This window comes from Anas platyrhynchos, chromosome 9 (assembly GCF_047663525.1).
Source record: "Anas platyrhynchos isolate ZD024472 breed Pekin duck chromosome 9, IASCAAS_PekinDuck_T2T, whole genome shotgun sequence".
In the NCBI taxonomy this organism is placed as follows: domain Eukaryota; kingdom Metazoa; phylum Chordata; class Aves; order Anseriformes; family Anatidae; genus Anas; species Anas platyrhynchos.
The window spans coordinates 21,168,165-21,181,644 of NC_092595.1; the positions used below are offsets into that span (position 1 = coordinate 21,168,165).

General features: G+C 41.0%; 1 long non-coding RNA gene across 1 annotated transcript; it reads right to left on the minus strand.

The window, feature by feature from the left end:
• Positions 1-8,295: 8,295 nt before the first annotated feature.
• On the minus strand, positions 8,296-13,025 carry LOC106019229 (uncharacterized). Its single transcript, XR_002405237.4, has 2 exons — positions 12,544-13,025; positions 8,296-10,215 (listed from the first exon to the last, which is right to left on the minus strand). It is a non-coding gene; the product is annotated as an uncharacterized lncRNA (long non-coding RNA).
• Between the last annotated feature and the right edge of the window lie 455 nt (positions 13,026-13,480).

Here is a 13,480-nt window from a genome sequence, read left to right on the forward strand (position 1 = left end):
AACTAGCGATGAACAGATTACGGAAACAAATCCTTTTGCATCAGGTACTAATGGGACAAAAACAGAGAAAGAGGTCTGCAGATCTGACTGGCATTAAACTTGTAGGAACTTGGAGACCTCTGGAAAATGCTGAGTTACCAAACCTGAGCACAAAACTAATTGAAGAAATTTAATTCAAGAAGTTCAAACAAACAAAGCACAGACTCTCATATTTTTAATTTGTGCAAATGCAGAAAAACACCGTGAAATTAATCCGTTCTGCACTGGGTGGTACCCAAGTCCCCAGAGCTTTAAGCACTTAATGACCAGTCTTTCTGTAAGTTATAGAAACTCGGCACACAGTTGGCTGACAGGTGTCTTGTTCACTGACTCAAAAAAGGATTTTCAGATTTATGTTAAAAAATGAAAAGGGATGGTTGGGGGGAGGAAGGGGTGGGTGTCTTTTTCTTTCATTAAATAAAAACCAGCAACAGTTACCTTCTAGCAATGACAGAAAATTATTTGGATACAAGAATAAAGGATCACATTTGCTTTTGCAAGAAATTTGGTGAAAATAAGAGTGAATCACAAAAACATTACCTGATGTTTTCATTTCTCTTTCCTCAAAGGTGACATACAGCTTACAGAATTCAACCCTATACAGAATAATTGAATTAAATTAAATGGAAGCGAAGGAAACTCCTTACAAGCACACAGATGGAACACGGGGTAGATGCTCAGTCCACATAAACCAACGAAGGAACATCAGCTCCCAGGAAAGGAAACTGGTTTACAGCACACATAGATCTGAGTAAGCAAGAGACCTTCCCTAAAATAATAATAGACATGCACCTCTAAGGAATTGATTTTGGAAAAATTCCTATAGTAGGCACTTATAAAGGATGTCATTTTGGGTTGATACAGATACCAATGTAATGGTCAGATCTGGCAAAGACACAAAAATCACGGATCAAATTCCTCCCCTGGTCACACTCTGTTAGCTGAGATGAACGCTCAGGATTCAAGCTCCCACACTGTCTGACATGTAATTCTACATCTCGTCCCACTGAAAAGTACAGAAAATTTCATAAAAACAATACAAAATGCTGCCTCTCTAACTGCAACATAAACAAATCAGACAATGATGACCCCTCCTGAGCTCACCTGATCCATGCGATTAGAACTTCTGGAAGTTCAACTAGAAAGCAAGAAACATTAAGGGGAAAAAAAAAAGTATAAGAGTCCTAAAAGCAAGAATAACCAATTTAGACAGGCACATCCCAACCCTACATTTTGTATGGACAGTGCAATTCCTTTGAAAAACACCTAGATCAGTGTTGCTGTTTTGTGCAGGGCACGACACCAAAGTACCAGGAGCATCACGAATACAACCATTTTTTCCAGAAAGTGTGACTAATCCTGCAAATTTGTTTTCAAGTGTACAAGGCTCCAGTAAGGTATCATGGCACTCAAAATAAAAAAAAAATCATGAAATGGCAAAGCAGTGGCAATGAGAGTTAAGATTGTTGCAGTACAGTTACCATAGGGCTCACCTGCCTGCCCGATGCAAAACCACTACATAGGGCAGAAGTTTACATCTAGAATTGATTTTCATGTGTACTTACAGTGTACAAGCTACCCAAATGGCTGCTGCTACTGTGCACAAAGGACAAGCATACTCATGGCAGTAAGACATCCACAAAGTGCTCAGGTCCCAGGCAAAGGCACAGGAACAGCAGGCTTGTGAGCTCAGCTTCCTGAGCCAATGCAATTGCTAATCCAGCTCCAGTGGATAAAAGTAGAAAACCAAAAAGAAATCCTAACACCTGTAAAATATGAGAATATGAGGTTGCAACAACCAGTCAGAAGGTAGGGGACAACTGGAACAATAAGCTTTCATCCCAGCCCATGCTTTACAGAGCAAAGCAGGTAGAGGAAGCCCAGGAACAAATCTTGACCATGAACTTGCACGGAATCCTGGCAAATGCACAGTGAAACCATAACAGGACTATTTTTATTATTATTATTATTATTATTTTATTTTAAGACCTCTGTAGTCCAAATAAAGGAGAGGACCTGAAGCAACTTAAGTCTGAGAAAAAATAACTTACCAGCAGAATTATGGAAGCACAAACCTGAAATCCCATGGTGTGTCGCACACAGAATGACAAGGGTCTTTTCCAGTCAGAATTACAGAATTTTAACCGTGAATCATGCCAGGATAACACAGAAGTAAAAGATGTTCGGTGCCTAAACAGCTTTTAAGAACCACTGAGAATATCATCAGAGGTGTTGAGATTTTCGTGCCCTCTCTGTTTGATTGTATCATCACACAAGTTGCAAGCAAAACATGTGCAATAATCCTCTTCACCCTATAAGATTCCAGTTACTGAATTCTCTTGAGAAAGATTTTTTTTTTTCCCCGCATTAGACACTGTTGTAATTCAGACCTGGGATGATATTTTCATAACTTTCATTTATAAGCTTAAAACACTGGCCACACTCCAAACAACACAGCAGTGCTTGACATGGCGTGGTCTTTTGAAATGAAGAACATTTCATTTTGCTCAGTTGATGGCAAACATTTTCAAGAATGAGAGTCTGGAACGCTTGGGTGCCCTGAGATTCTTTTGCTGCCGAGTTGCTTGTTTTGTTTGTCTGTTTTAAATTAAACCCATAGATGTAGAATAACTATGCGTAAACTAGGCAGCTAATAGTATATCACAAAGCAGGATGCAAATCATTTTTAGAGCACCATTTTCAAGTGCAAAACCAAAAACAATCAACATGTGAATACAAAAGTTTAATGGAAGATGCCGTACCTGTATACTAGAAGGAATGCATTGAAGGTTAGGCCCCCACCTAGAGATGGGAATTAGGAGGTTGTGTGTCCTTATCCAGTAGGGATGCTGGGAGAGAAAGGTTTGTCCAGGCGGTGAGAGCTGCAGCCCAGCCTCACACCCATCAATGCCGCTTGCTGCCTGAAGCTGGCAGCTGCAAACAGCCTCCCCACGGCAGGCAGAACTGATCAGCGTCCTTCGGAGCTGAGTTGTGCACACAAGCTGATATCAAATGTGAAGCCAGCAAGAGAAAAGTCATTTTATGTCCTCCACATCCTGATCTTCTAGCAATGAAACCAAAGCTCTGTACACGCACAAGGATGCGGGATCAAAGCATACAGATGAAAGCCAGAAAGTCTCTTAAAAAGAGATGACTTGAGAGGGCAATTAGAGGCAAACCAGGAATTCTGTTTTGTTTGTGATTCCAAGACTGGAGCCAAACATCACTATTCAGTAGGGCAGTTTTATTTAAAATACCACCAAAAAAAAAAAAAAAAAAGAGAGAATTGCCATTTTCTAGAAAGCGCCTGTGAAGCCAGCAACTCTGCCAGGCTGGCTAATAGTACTCGCTGCTGAGGGCAGATTATGCTCCCTCTCCCCCAGACCCATCAGGATTAACACCAATAAGTAAACCCGAGAACCCAGGACAGGCTCTGACCATACCACTCCACTGCAATTAACTCATTCCCTCAAAACACAGCCCTTTGGATCAATCAGCAAGCGCCAGGGAGAGGGAGGAAAGAAAAGACAGAAGAAGTTTCACCAATACTTCTGACCATGTATTTAAACCAGGTCACGTGGTACTGCACAACAAAGTCATTTATGTGATTACCTAATGATTCTGCACATTAACATATTTCATAGGCTTAATTAATAAAGATGCTCTGCTGGAAACCAAACCGATTCTGCTTTGCTTAAAGACAGGGGGAAGGAAGCTACAGCTTCAGCATTATGTCAAAAGGAACACCTCCCCATCCCAAAACATACAGTGTGAGAATTATTGGCCTGTCAAGATCACCAAGCACCACACCACACGCAAGCTTTGCTAACCCAGGGACAGCGCTCAGCAAATTATGGAACTGGGTTCTGTTTCAATACACAGTTACCCCTATCACCACACCCTTTTCAAATCCTAAATTTGGAGTTTTCCAAATCTGTACTTGATCCTATTGTAATAGCTACAAGTAGTCATACTCTTAAATCTGCATTTACTTTGTGGTCTGACCCCCCGTGGTATGAGTATTATCACACTGGGACATCTTGGGGACTCAGGCAAAGGGCAAAGCGATCACTCTAAGCTTTGGAGAGTTGTGCCAACAAAACTGCAGCCAACATCAGTCCTCACCAGGGCACAGGCAGTGGAAACAACGTTGTTTGCATGCATCTGTTGCCACTTGCTAAGGAGGGCTTCGCTAAGGACAGAAAAGGACAGCTACTCCTGCACAAGCACACTGGGCCTGACCACAGGTTTCAAAACTAGCCAGAGAAATTACAATTTTCTTTTGTATGGTTGAACATTCACTGAATATCTTCTTATATATGCAAGGATATCTAGGTATGTAACCTCACTTGTCAGAATCCTTTATCTTTGTGTTAATTTTATGACCACTTCAGTTCTCCTTCTGCTTGGGGGATGAAAGCAAATCGATGGAGGGGAAGGGTCACTGCCAAAGGTCATCTATATTTAATGCAATTTCATGTGCTGGGTCACACAGCATTCCCAGGCTGAAAAGAAGGCTCTGTTGCTAGGACTTTAAGAAAGAAAAACCACCAGTTGAAGGCAGTGTACAGTCACACTACACGCAGCTGTCAATCACTTCTTACTGCGGCTTCCAATTTGTTCAGAGTAACTAGAAGAGTTGGAAGGCTTCCTCTAAGTGCACCATTCTGTTATGGGGGGGAAAAGCCTTTGGAGGGTTCACATTCATTTCATTAGAAACAAGCCCACAGGATTCACTTATTCCCAGTAGCATGAGCTCTGTTAATTCACTAAGCTTACTTACACAGCAAAGGATTTGCTATTACACATCCCACACCAAAAGGAAAAAAAAAAAAAAAAAAAAAAAAAAAAACAGCCTATTTCAGCTGCTTACTTTAAGTTTGTGCTACATACTGCTGCACTTAGCGAGGTTCCAAGTTCGGGAAGCATGCTTACTCGAGAAAACATTGCAGCATATGTTTAATTTCAAGCATGTGCTTTCCACATCCCTCTGCGCTCATGCACATGGCTGACTGAAGACTTCAGTACACACTGGTGTGCTCCTCTGAATCCAGGCCAGGGGATACTCGAACAGCTCCATAAAGTTATTTTAGATGCTCATCTGATGAGAAAAAATAGACTTCCTTTCAAAATATCAGGCTCCTTGAATACATGCAAGCATGCGACAGGCAAAGAGACAAAAGTCTGCAGCATCTGACGTGCGAGTTAGAAGAGAAGGTAAGGGACACGTAGCGCATCAGGCCTGCTTTAATTCAGGCACACTTCATTTTTCTGGAATGCAACAGCAGTTGCTGCCGTTAAGTTTTCCATGCATGGATAACTACAGCAAAATAACGCTCTTAGTGTCTACAGCTGCCTGCGGGCTCCAGGAAAACTTGCTCATATACAGCATTTACTTTTACACTTCCCATGGAAACAGGAAGTTTCACTGAGAAATCAGAGCTGTGTGTAATCAAAACGGACCCATAATGTAACGTTTCATTCAAGACATAGCTCACGTACCTGGAAACGTCAAAACAGCCAGAACAGCTTAATCCAGATTTACATTACCATGAGCGGTAGTCCAAAATAACTACCATTTTAGCTCGTCCTGCTCGTCTGTCATACTTCTAGCATTCAAGGAAGAACAGTTCTAACGTGCTAGAATGTACACGCACCTATGCATACAGAACTAGATAACCTAATATACATCGGCACGGGTTTGCTCAGGTCTCCTTATTACAGACCAGTCTGAGAGATAAAATAGTAATTCACGAGGCTAAGTGAAAACTACAACACATCTGTGTTTTAGTAAAGCCATTAATAGAATACCTCAAAACCTTTAAACTGAGCTCAGAGTGGACACCCCATCCAAAAAAAACAAAACAAAACAAAAAAAATCAGTTGCAGCACGTTACAGAGTAACGCAGTAAACAGCAAAAGGCAGGGGAGACAAAACAATCTGATCTACTTTGTCTTAGCCTGTTTTTTTTTTTTACCAGTAAGGAGTAAAGCAGCTCCGTGTTGTAGTCACATCAAGAGATTAATAATATTAATTCAGAATAGCAGTAAGCAGAGATAGGAAAAAACAACACAGACAATTAACGAATCCCTTCTCTTGCTATGATTCTAAACTTTCTAAAGTTAAAGGCACTTGTAGCTAAGCCTGTTACAGCGCCTTGTACTGCCAGCGCTCCTTAGTCTGGAGCAGGCTGGCCACCCCAGAGGTGTAAGACACACTCCGCAGCCCACAGCACACCATGGATGGGGTTTTCCTGGCTCTCCTATTAATGATCCACACCCCACATACAGAAAGCCATAAGCAGCTATAAAGGAGACTGACGAGGTTACAGATCCCAGGCTTCTGCGTGCTCTGGAAGCACCACACAAATATCAGTTTCATGCACAGAAGACAGAAAACGAGGTGTCTCTCCTTTCTTCTCACATTCCAAGCAATGTGTCAATTGCCTCTGCAGCCTCACATCACAGCGCGTGTGCCATTTAGCCCTATACACTCTGCCCTCATCACCTCCTGTTCCCAGCACAGGCAGGCAACGCATCACATCAGAGAGCAAAAACTACAGTTCGTTGCCACATTTCCTTCTGTCGAGAGGAAAAGATGCGTCTTTTCCCCCTTGTTCTCTCTAGACACCAATGTGTCCATTAGAGGTCTTCCTTGTTCTTTCAAGGGGGAATTCAACTCCTAAGGACATGCATATGGTTTGGACCACACCTCCAAACCTAGAACTAGCTCTACCTGGCTTACCATCTCTGAAGGCAGGAGGTGCAGACCAACCTACGTGCGCTGAAGTCACTGAAACACCGAAATGGCTGAGGTCATGCCCAGGGGCTGCAGTAATCAAATGCCCCGTCTGATTTCTCACTAGTAAGTAAGATCTCCTGGGCAGGGACAAGCAGGCTTTGACATGCAGTAGAAGGGAGTCCAATAACGTCACCAATAACGTACACCCTGTGGCTGACATTTACAAAGAGACATTTTTACTGCTGCATGGAGATAGGAAGGGAAAAAGCCTCCTCTTGTTGGCATACACACACATGCACGCACACACAGGCGCACACTGTTCAAAATTGTTTGAAGAGCTTGTGGTCTTGTTGTTAAATGAGTTGTGAATGTTTCCAAAAAGCCTAAACACCAGACAATGGCAGCACATTGCTAAAGAATGTTCAAGGGGCTTAGGCTGATCTGATAATTGCCCAGTAAGACAAAAGCAGAAACAGCTTACAGAAGTAAAGGACATCAGTTTGAGAGAAGTTTCAGAAAAGTTGATCTTTAATTTTTAAGGTGACATAGCATACACTGCAAAGAACCAAAAAAAAACACTGACTACAATATAAGAGTGGAAAGGCTTTTCCATCGGGAGAAGAAATCAGCGTTTACGTGCACATTCAGAGAACAGCCATCCAGAACTCCGTGTCCAAAAGAGCAAGTCTTCCCACTTGCTCCAATCCACCCTAAGACACCCAGCTAAGAGCAGTTTTGTTTAACACAGTCCAAAGCCGTGAGCACAATTGAACACATGACTTGAACTTTCATTTTTTCTCTCCAAACTATCTAGATGAAGGAGCCAGGGCACGTATAACGTAGTGCTTACACAAATCAGTGTTTCGTCTGCAACCCTGGTCTTGTTTCTATAGTCAAAACCATCTAAATTAGAGCTGGATGAAACCAGCAAAAATACATCTGTGAACATTTTTTTGGCCTGTTAAAATGCTTATGTTCATACACTTCCACATCAGTATTCTGCACGTATCCCACCCTCACATTTAGACAAAAGGAGTGGCCTCTGGCTCAGATGGCCCCCGAGCAACAAATCCTTGGAGGCTGGGCAAGTACAACTGAGAAAGTATCACCTTATTCTTATTATCTTCCTCTGGCACAGCTGTCGGAGACAGAGCACTACAGCCTGAGCCAACGTGGCTATTTCTACAAACATGCACGCTGGTAAGTGGGAAGCAAATTTTAGATTCATGTGAAGAGGGTTATGTATAACATCAACCTCCCTGCTCATGCGCGCACACACACACATACACACACACCAGAAACGCTTAACATATCCCATGAGGAAATAGGAACAACAACATCTGATTGCTCAGCCCAGGCTGAATACATACAAGAACTTTTTCTAAATGTTGAAAGAATTAAAAAAAAAAAAAAATCCACACATCCCTAAAATAGTCAGCAAGTAACCATGAACACGCTTTAAATCAAATTCTTGGCATTGCAATTCCACTAGCAGAAAAAGAAAAGCTAATATATTCATAAAAATTTGCTGTTTTATTTTCATATGCATGTTAAGAAAAATCAGAGCCTAACTTTCACCTGAAAGTACATACTACACTCAGAGAGCCCTCTGAGGATCAACTGCATCTGTAATGCAGATATATGTAGTGTACCTAAGAGGTTTACTTAACAAGTAAAGACCATAAATTGAGTGATCCTAGATAAGAATACAAACAAATGAGAGTCTTAGAAGACAGCGTGCTCACTAAGCAGTGCAATATCACATGCATGGTACCACAAAGCAATAAGCACTGTTCTTTTATGCTAAGTAGGGCTATGTGCTCTATGTCATAGTTCTGTAACATTTATTAAATAGAAAAATCAATAAATCAGATAGCAAATCTCACGTATTCAGCACAAGTCTGAATGAAGCCTGTGCAACATTTTACCAGTTAGACATTTATTGCAGATAGAGGCAGTTTCTCTGTTAGGTTTGTGATCCGTTGTAGTTACCATTCACTAGGACTGAAACATACATTTCAAATGAGAAGCTGGCAAAGAATAAACACATCTGAGAGATGGAAAAGGCAAGAACTCCAAACTCACTGAATACATAACCTGTTTTTCCACAAGATGCATTTTAATTACATTTTGCAGATGGTTTTTTGAATCTTTTGCCACAGCATGTGAAATTAATTTTTGAGGGGAGGGAATGCAAGAGAAGCTTTACTATATTTACATGTTAAGTAGTATTTGCTGGTCTAGGCATGGTAAAAAGCGTTCTGCAGATCCAGGGCTGCACTTTCCAGGGACACTACCCACCGATTTCCAGGTCTGAGCAACTCAGCAGTGACAGCATTCCCCTTGTGTAGGTACGTGCATACACAAACTAGTCCTCTGTCTTAAGTAAATTTGGAGTCTTGATGTACGATGGATTCCCATTCTTGTTCCACACAGCTGGAAGCAAGAGCTAAAAATGGCCACTTTTCACTGCTGCTTTAAAATTAAAAAGTATTTTCCAATATTGAGCAAAACTACATTTCAGCAACAAATGAAGAAAAAAAAAAAAAAAAAACCTTTTGCCATTACCTATTTTAAGCAATGCTTTGACTTATTGTAAGGGGCACAGACGAACAAGATAAATGTGTAGATCTTCACTTGAAATGTAGGCAGGAGAGACAGTCCAGTGCATTTGCAGAGTATTTTGGTTTAAGCAGTTCAAAGAATACTTTCTTCTTCAAAGTCAAATTTCACCACCACTGGCCGGGTCATGTTCCACTTCTTATTTCGATTCCTATCCTCGATGAACTCCTGGTAAGGATCTTTCTTTGAAATTGCTTTCTTCGAGCGTACATAACCAAAAAAGACAGTTAATGCCAGGAAAGAGTAAAACAACATGACAAAGAGGATGAAGAAATAGGCATTGTCATATGGTTTGTATTGTGGCTCTTTTTGTTCTGTAGCATTTTTCCTTGTGTCCAGGTTCCTTTCCAAAAGTTGCAGAACACATTGTGAGATGAGAGCAGCTAGAGCTGTTTGGTTCATGTTGGTGAATTAAAAAGCATGTAAGAAAACACGGAGGAGAACGAGCGCCGAGGGGCCCCAAGCAATACTTCATTGAAGTGGGAATCTATCCACTCGCTTTAACAGGACTTGGATCTGGCCTGTAATCATTTCCTCTTTTGGTAAGGAATGCTGTTAAGCACTTATTGGGTCTCAGTCATTTGATAATGAGGCATTTGGCTGATAAGCCTGCCTTGCCTGTGAAGTGAAGTCTATTAATAATAACAATAATGGAACAATAACAAATCCTTGAGACGTACATCTGCCAGGCAGTTTTAAACGTGTGATTATTTTTTTTTTTCTCCTTTCCCCCGCACCATATTTGGTGAACAGATCTGTTCAGGTCACCGAGTGAAAACACTTAAAAAGCTCCAGTTGAACATCATAGAGGTCTGGCGGAAAAAATAAAATAAAACAAAACGTAACCCACAAACAAAACACACCCTCAGTGGAGGAAGGTGCTTAAGTCTGTCTCTGATTCGACGCACATAAACAAGTCACACACATTTGCAGACAAGCATCTCTAACTGCCCTTCTCAGGTGCAACCTCTCGGCATCACAGTTGGCAGGCTGTGCAAGAAGATGGCCCAGAATCTGACACCTTTCCACGCAGTCCCTACGGAAAGCCCATGCAAACACATCGCCTGTTGCGTGAACACCAGCATTCAGGATAAGAAAGGGTTTTCAATCTAAGTACTGATATGTTGTTCTCAGCCAGCTGCCATCAGTAAATTAAACATGAAATTTTAACTCTCAGCTGAAATATGACAGCCTCAGAGCTCAAGCAGGAAGCTGAATAATGTCTGTGTAAGCATTAGGGCTGGTAGTCTGTAACTGCATGTTGCCACAGATATGGACCATGCTGGAAAAATGTAAGAGAATAATACCCAAACAGGAAAGATCAGCCTGTAAAGTTGTTCTGGAAAATGAAAACCTTGACTGTCACTGACAAGTGGACTACACTGAATATTTTCAGGCAAGGAGTAAGGGGGTTAAGTCTTCTTCAGCATGGTTTGTCACAGGTCATGTCTCCTCGCATGATAACAGCAGAGCAGTGCTCTGCAGATTCCTGCTTCCTATTGTGTTTTACAGGCTAGGTCACTCTAAAGTAAATTGTTGTTTTACAAAGTAGTGAAACCTTATCTTGCTACAAAAAAAAAGTCCTTACTGCCACAAACGACAATGCCAGCTGTTTCTTTCTGTGATCTGAATTCTGGGGAGTAAGCACCATGACTTTGAAGTGGAGAGCACATCACCCGACTAGCAGTTTGCCAACTCTGAACTGTTTCTTTAGGCCTGACCCCCTGAACTGATTGTATGATGACTAATTCACATGCTAAGATTGCAGTATATCGGTATCACTAAACAGCCTGCATTTGTCATTAAGGGTTTCTTGTAAAAAGAAAGATGAAAGTGAAGTCTGTAATTTTATATGAGTAGCAGACTATGGTATAAGTACATTTAGAATATTCCACTTCTAGAAGAAATGTTCAGCTCCATGTTTAACTATTTGTTTTAAAATCAGCCTAAAAGAAGAAAAAAGAAAGAAAGAAAAAAAAAATCCTTATAAAGAGCAATGCCAAATCCTGCTCTTGGTTAGAGCCAAGTTATCGGGAGAGATCTTATTCACCTATTCTCATTTGTGAAGGAGAACAGATTTAGAGGACCTAATAGTGTTTTGAGGACAGAAGAGAAAAGCATTATGGTCAGTTTAACTACAAATAAAATACATTTATTAAACTAGTATAAGATCTTCAGGGGAACTATGCCCAATTTATATTCATGTAACTGGAAAAGGATTTTCATTTAGGTTTTGCAACTTTTCCAGAACTCTGTAAACTCTCATTGTTTGTTTGTTTTTTAAAGAATTCGCTTCAGTAAAAGGAGCATGAGATTCTACATAAATTAAATTGGACACAAGCTAATCCCTGTAAATTTCTTGCCTGCTTGAAAAACCCACGACCTCTGTTTGCCAAGTTTATTGGGCTTTCTAGTACGAGCAATAATAGATAAACAAATAAGGGGGAAGGACAGACAGACAACAGGATGCTGCAACTGAGTAGAAAAACAAGTGACAAGAATCACACCTGTGGACTTGAAGTGATATTTTGGGGTTTACCATGAGTGAGTAGTGCTATGCCTACACTTTACTGTGCTTCTTCAGAGCTGCAGCACACTACTTCTTGAGGTGCACAGCGCTTGTTTCTTGAAGTGTTTTAATTCATATTACCCTATTCAATGAACTGACTGTTCCACATATCTCAGCAGTTGCCTATGCTTCTTCACACAGCTGCACAGAAATTTGTACTTTCTCTCCTCATGTTTTAGAGGGTCAGATCCATACCAGCCTGAGCCTGCAACCAAGATTACCGTGCTAACACTAGATCACAAAACTCAATATGCAGGCTTCACCCCAGAGGTAGCTCTCTAACTCAGAATCCAGGTACAATAAAGTCAGCTCTATACTTTTCATACACACTGCAGGATATTCAGGTCTTCCCCGCAAGCAGAACTACTTTAGCTCACAGCAAGCCCATGATAATCAATACTACAGTTTACCAGTTTCCACATAACTACTCACGGTGTAAGCCTCCACATAACGTAAGAAATTATGACATGAAAAGGAAGACTTGCAACCTTAGCACTGCCCACTTTAGGCAAGGTTTAAAGGCCCTACATACGCACATACAAAACCACTACAAACCAAGGAATACACATACCATAGCAGACAAACTCTTCTACCTCCAAGCTCATGGGGTTAGATATAGCCTCCAAGCATTAGGGCCTCAACAGCCCTCCCATCAGCCTTAGGAAGCATTATGCACCACAGCATAGCATATTCCTTGCTGCTTCAGAAGAGCTGGCAGATGAGAGCAGTTTGCAAAAGGCTGATAGAACTCAGCTGTGCTGCCCTGGTTTGCTCTTCCTGAAGTGCTCTTGCCCAAACACACCTGTATCAGGAGACAGATGAGATGACCCAACCCTAATTACAGGGAAATGTTCATTCACTGTTCTGCTCCTCTAATACAATCTTGTTTCATTGTAACATAGGGTGATCTGTGTACTGTATTTGTGTTTAGTTGAACAAATTGATGTTCTGTTAGGCTACACAAACAAACACTGCTTTAGAGTTGCTTTTTCTCTCCTTTCTTTTCACCCTCCCCCTAACAGCTAAAAGTACATAATGGCGCTTTGAACAAGATCCTAAAGAGTTATTTCCATAAAGTGGTCCAATTCTTTTTAGAGATGTAAGTACACAAAATTCTTCAAATGTGGGGGGACAATGAGTGAAGATTAAAAAGAAAGTAAAAGATTAAAAGGAAAAGACCATAAGAAAAACTCAAAGGGGGGAAAAAAGATCAAAAAGAGGATTAACCATGTTACTTGTTGTTTTTCAGAAATTAAAGAAGGATGGAGGATAAGGAATTTGTTTCCTTTTGGCCCTAGAAAAATGCCAATTATGGTAGCTAAATTGCCAGGATCACATATCACTATGCTTTGGAAATGTGAGAAATGGATGGGAAATATAAACACAGGGCAATAGCTTACAGTTATGTTATGAATTAAGCTACAAAAATATCAAGATTTAGTCACTGAATAAGCTGCCAAAGTTAATCTTTCCTGATGAACTTGAGCAGAATCAGAATAGAGGCAACA